The sequence below is a fragment of the Carcharodon carcharias genome, chromosome 8 (genome assembly GCF_017639515.1).
Source record: "Carcharodon carcharias isolate sCarCar2 chromosome 8, sCarCar2.pri, whole genome shotgun sequence".
Lineage (NCBI taxonomy): Eukaryota > Metazoa > Chordata > Chondrichthyes > Lamniformes > Lamnidae > Carcharodon > Carcharodon carcharias.
In genome coordinates this window covers 89,052,411-89,059,057 of record NC_054474.1, presented here as the reverse complement: position 1 = coordinate 89,059,057, position 6,647 = coordinate 89,052,411, and positions in this window count along the sequence as shown.

Here is a 6,647-nt window from a genome sequence, read left to right as displayed (position 1 = left end):
GGCAAGGGCAAGAGGAGCATTGGAACACAACCACTGCCAATTAGACATCCAAGCCACAAGCCTGACTTGGTTATAAATCACTGTTCCTCTAATGTCGCTGGGTTAAAACCCTAGAATTCCCCCCATTAACACCGTGGGTGGGTCTACACTATAAGGACTGCAGCAGTTCAAGAAAACGGCTCACCTCCACCTTCTCAAGGGCAAATAAGGATGAACAAATGCTGAGCTTGCCAACAACACCCACATCTGTGAATAAAGAAAAGAAACAAGGAGCAGAGGTGGTGTAAATTAAAGTGGGGCTATTTGCACATGGCACCAGGTCATATACATGTAATTTTACTGAACTGGAAGGCAAATACATGGCAAGAAATGTAGCTACTATGGGAAAATATGAATTCCAGGTTTCCCAGACACAGGTATGCCTCAGAATGAGGTATAGGAATGTAGAATACAATACAGGGGAGTTATTCTGAGATTAAGAACAACATGTTGCCTTTCAATCTGGTAGATCTGGACTTTGCTTAATAAAACCAGTGAGAGTGAGTCCTCAGCCTGTTTAACATTTTCATAGATTCCAATGTATTGCTGTTTTACTGAAGCTGTAACTTTCCCCATTGAAAACTTGTTATTGGACAACACTTAAAGTGCATTAAGCCTTGATTCAAATATTTCCAGTTACACTTACTGAATTCATCAAAAATTAAACTTAATGGCCACAGGTTAGCGTTCATGTAAACGTCAAGGAGATCTTAAACCAAATGACAATGTCTAATTTATTCCAGAGAATGTTACATAATGTTTTTTATGATTTCCATCACTTTGAATTAAAGACAGGAGTTTGTACATTCTCCCCGTGTCTGTGGGTTTCCATTAGAGGCTCTGGTTTCCTCTTCACTGTCCAAAGATGTGCTAGTTAGGTGGACTGGCTATATTAAATTGTCCCCCTGTGTGCCCATTGCCTGTCGGGAGAGGCTCTGACTCCCTGTGACCCTGAATTGGATGAAACAGCTCTGGAAAATTGCGTGAGTGAGCGAATTATATACAGAACGAGTTTTGAGAGCACATTAGCTGTATTGCGGCTGACCCCCATCTCCCACCAAGCTCATCAATTAATGGAAATCTCAGTGGCTCAGAATTTTACATCATTGGCTTTTGTTTAGGTTCAGTTCCTGGTCACTTTGTTTTGATTATGTTGTAGGAGTATGCAAGTAGCTCAGATAAAAATAAAACTTTATTTGACCTGAGTGGGTTTACAGAGAAGCAACCATTTATATTTATATAGCACCTTTAACATAATAAAGTATCCCAAGAAGCTTCACAGGACCACAACCATCTAGAAAGGCAAAGGCAGCAGATAGATGGGAACACCACCACCTGCAAGTTCCCCATCACTGCCCCGCCCTGCCAAAGTATTCCCCACCCATCGACAGCTATGGGAATACCCCCACCTGCACAGGAGTCCTCACCGGACAACCCCCACCCGCAAGCTCGACTCTTACCTCTGAGCCAAACCTTCACGCCCCCATTTTCAAACCACACTTCCCGAAATTCCTACCCCCCTTGCCCCCCAAATGTCCGACTGCCGCACCCTCCCTAGATGTCTGACACCCCCCAAGACCCCACCCTCCCTGAATGTCCAGGCCCCCAACCCCTCCTGAATACCTGGCCCACTGCACCCTCCCAATGTCCGACCCCCTAAAGCAGGTAAGTTTAAAGGTCCCATTGAAGTTGACAGGCCATGGAGAAGGTAAGCACATAAATAAAATGAAAAGGATTTGGAGCATGGAGGAGTTCAGTGGTTGGGTGGGGATGGGGGAGGAGGTCGGACATCAGGAGGGGGTGCAACGAGCCAGATATTCGGGAGGGGTTGGGGGCCGGACATTCAGGGGGATGAGGGAGAGTGGGTCTCAGACATCTGGGGGTGGGGGGTCAGGGGTGGGGATTGGACATTTAGGGTGCTGGGGGGTTGGAATTTTGGGGGTTCAGGTTGGGGGGGTCAGAGTCAGGCTTGCGGGGGGTGGGGGAGTGGTTGTCAGGTGAGGGGTCCTATGCAGGTGGTGAGATTCCCATGGGGCATCGACAGGTGGGGAATACCGTGGGGGAGGGCGGTTATTCAGGTGTGGGGGAGTCCCCTAGGGGTCGGGGCTGTGGGGGATTGGTCTGGGTCTTTATACTAGTTACCTAAAAGTTAGAAGAGGTTTTAATCCTTCTAACTTTCCCTGAGTAACTACTGGTATAACCCTGGCAGAACCATCCGATGGCAATTTAAATCACATTTACAGATGGTTCCCAGCTCAGCACAATTGTCCAGAAGAAGTGTGTACTTCTGGGCAATTGCCATGCAAACCCTTACCTGGGAACCTCCCAAAGGGATTCCCCAGTGCATCTTTGGGGTACCCCCCAAATCCAACACTGGGGAGCTCAGAGAGTACGGCCCATTTGGTCATAGAGGGTTTTAAGGAGTGTCTCAAAGGAGGAAAGTGAGGTAGACAGTTGATGGGATAGAATTCCAGAAACTGGAGCCTAGGCAGCAGGAGGCATGGTTACCAGTTTTTCTTTATTCGTTCATGGGATGTGGGTGTCGCAGATATCTCAGAAGGCAGGATTTTACTTCCCGCAGGTGCATGTGCGCCTGACCCGATCAGGAGTAAAATTGCACGATGATGTTGGGCGAGCGTCTTGATGCCAATGTGCATTCGTGCGATATTTCGGTCAGCGTGCACGCGCAAGAATTGGCAGCGCACCCGCCAACAATTAAGAGGCCTATTAAGGCCCTTAATCAATTAATTAAATGCAATTTTTCGTTGCCCATCCAATCTTACGTTTGGCGAGCAGGCGAATCGGCCAGGCGGCCTTTGGATTTTTTATGAAGCCTCATCCATGGGTAGGATGAGGTTTCCAACAGTAATTTTTAAAAAAGTAAAAATTTTTAGACATGGTTTTTAATATGTCCCTGTTCATGTGGCTGAATCATATGAGGGGACATGTTTCTCTCATTTTTAAAATGCTTATTTCAGTTTCTACAACTTTCAGCTCCCTGAGGCAGCCCCCTACCTTCAGGGAGCTTTCAGTACACGCTCCCCAGCGCATGCATAGACTTCTGCACTCGCAGTCCTCCCACCCCCACACTGGCAGCGCTGAGGTTCTCAGGGCCCGTTTCATGCTGGCTGGCCATTAATTGGCCAGCCAGTGTGAAATCGAGATCGGGGGGGGGCCAATCGTGGATGGCGGACCGTTTCCCGGCCGCTCCCAGGTCCCCGCTGGCCATGACCGCCCTACGACGGGAAACTCCTACCCAGAAGGTTGTAGTGCTGGAGGAGGTTACAGAAATAGGGAGAGGTGACACAATGGAGGGACTTGTAAACAAGAACGAGAATTTTAAAATCAAGATTTGCTTGACCAGAAGTCAATGTAAGTTAGCGAGCACAGGGGTGATAGGGGAATGGGTCTTTAGTGCGAGTCGAAATTCAGGCAGCATAGTCTTGGATGACCTCCAGTTTATGGAAGCCATAATATGGGAGACTCGCCAGGACTGCGTTGGAAAATAGGCGAGTCTAGAGGTAACAAAGTCATGAATAAATGTTTTAGCAGTATATTGGTTGAGGCAGGGGTGAAGTCGTGTGATTGTTACAGGGATAGAAATTGTAGTATTAGGGAGATCAAGGTTGAAAGGATTAATGTGAGGGACTGTGGAAACAACACCACCCAGATGATAATGTAAGAGGCATATGACCAAGAGCCAAAAGGGAAAATGCTTCTGGCTTAGACTGAGTAACACCTAGTGGTAAAGACCTGTATATAGTTATGTTTATCCAATAAACCAATTATTGTTCAGACATGCTGGTGTCTCAGCAAGCCAGTCACAATCAGCATACAACAGAAATAGGCAGTCTTCATGATGAAACTGAGATCTTTAACCTCAGGAAGGTAACTGTTACATTACGCTGGGAACCAACCGAAAGTGTGATTTAAATCACAAACTTCAATGGTTCCATCCACTTGGGACACACCCCATCTCCCCCTCCCTAACCTCCAACAACCACACCTCCCACCACACCAACCTCAGACACCCCACCCCCCGCCCCCCCCCCCACCAACCTTGGAACCCGACTCCACCCAACCTCGAACCCCCTACCCAGACCTCGTAACCCCCCAAACTCCAAACGCCCACACCATCATCCCTGACCTCTGGACCCCCACCTGACCTCTGAGACCACCCCCTGACCAACCAGACTCAGGACCGCACCACCCATCCCCCACCACGTCCCGACCCGATCTCGGACCACTGACCCGACCCAACCTCAGGCCCCCCTGCCCCCGACCTGACCTGACCCTGTACCGACTCTGGACCCAACCCCTCCGACCTCTGATTCCCCCCCCCCCCCAACCTCCGATCCACCCCCCGAACCCCTGGACACCCACGCCCACCGCCCCACCCTCCAGGCACCCCCCCACCAACCACCAAACCCAGCCACACCCCACCTCGGCCCCCCACCCTGCCGAAACTCAGTCCCCCTGACCTCAGCACCCCTCCAACCTCAGCCCCCTTGACCTCAGCACCCCCTCCCCCCGACCTCAGTTCCCCCACCCAACCTCCGGACTCCCACCCCCCCCCCCATTCCACCCCCCTCCAACCTCTGGACGCCCCCAACTTCCAAATCCTATTCAGTTACCTTAGACACTTAGATTCTCCCTGGCCTGTCAATTTCCCTGGCCCTTTACACTTACCTGCTTTATGGCAGCTAGTGCTGTAAAAAAGGGGGCATGGCCTCCTTCAATCCGCTTGATCTAGACTTCACTGGGACCTGTGAGGAATCTTTCGATGCAAGCCCCAAGCAGCTCCAGCGAACAGAAGTGGCCACACAATTTTCAAGACCAGGTAAGTGTACATTTATTTCTTCTCATTTCTGCGGGCCAACACTTTCCGACACTAGTCGGAAATTACAGCCCTTTATTTCCTTATACCATCTACAAGATGCACTGCAGAAACTCACCAAGACTCCTTAGACAGCACCTTCCAAACCCATGGCAGCTACCATCTAGGAGGACAAGGGCAGAAGATTAGGAACACCACCACCTGCAAGCTCCTATCCAAGCCACTCACCATCCTGACTTGGAAATATATTGCCATTACTTCACTGTTGTTGGGTCAAAATCCTGGAACTCCCTAACAGCACAGTGGGTGTACCTACTCCGCATTGACTGCAGTGGTTCAAGAAAGTAGCTCACCACCTGCTTCTCAAGGGCAACTAGGGATGGGCAATAAATGCTGACCCAACCAGCAAAGCCCACATCCTGTGAATGACTAAAAAAAATTCCGCTTACTGATTTTTCAACATGCTCTTGTGATCTTCTTTGATGTTGGGGGAGTGATTAAATAAAGAATTTAGGAAACACCGTGTAATATGTATTGTCCATCTCTTGTTGCTCTGAGCCAAATGCATATAGTAGTACTGGAGTTACGTTCGACCTAACTGGGGGATGGATAAAGGATATGAATGAACCATTTGGGTTTTTATCACAATATGGCAAATTATTTGATTATCTTCTTGTGTTAGCCACAAATTATCAGAACTATTTCACAGTTTGCCACCCAAGAGAGGTTGCACTCACAACCTCAATTTTTCCAGTCCGCTACTGTAACCACCAGCCTGATGTAATATGCCTTTAAGGGATTGCATCATGGCATCACTAGAAGGAAATATATCATGTGATCCAGTTTTAATTTCGCTTTTGCTTTTGAGCAGACATTCACAGTCACATCTCTGCTGCTGATGCGCTGAAGCTTTATACTCATGGGGAAAATTTTTAGGTCAGCAGGGCATGAGCGGGATGAGGTTTAATGAGGGATTTATAAATGTTCCAGAAATTTTTAAATAAAAGTAATGGACATTGTCACATGGGGGGACAAGTCAATTTTTTTTTTCTCATCTTTATTCAATGTTTAAAACCTGAGCTGATCTCCCTGAGGCAGCACTTTGCCTCAGGGAGATCTGTGCGTTCTTTTGCACGCATGCACGAAGGAGCACACTCCCAGCTCAGGGAATTCCCCCCCCCTGCTGCCTGCACAGAGCGCTTCCTGGCAGACATCATGCTGGGCAGGCCTTAATTGACCTGCCCACATAAAACGGCGGCGTGCCCCCAACCGGCACATCGATCGGGAACCCACCTGCTTGCGCCTACTCCTGCATAACCCCCCAAAGGGGGGAAGATCCTGCCCCATGTATATCTGTTCATATGTGCCTAGAATTAGTAATTGAACCCACAACTTGTTTACTTGATCCCTTGAGTAATTGGTGTCTTTATATCATTATAATACACATTATACAGAACAACATTTCCTAAGTGCTTGATTGACAATGGGTTAGGCGTAAACTGGCAAACAACATTTATGAAATAGCAAAAGACCCAGTAAATGAAGTAAGCCTCTGATTTAATTATATCATTCCCAAGTTTGAGCCAGAGGATGCAAGATTTGAATCCCTCTCTAGACAGTCCCAGTGAGTAGAGACCCGTAATAAATTGGTGTACTGGATATGTTTCTTGTCAGAAACAGTAAACTTTATCTACAGAGCTCCAGATGAAGCTATATGTTTGTACTAAGACCAAGACTAGAGAGCTCTGCCTCTAAGATTACCCGCACTTAG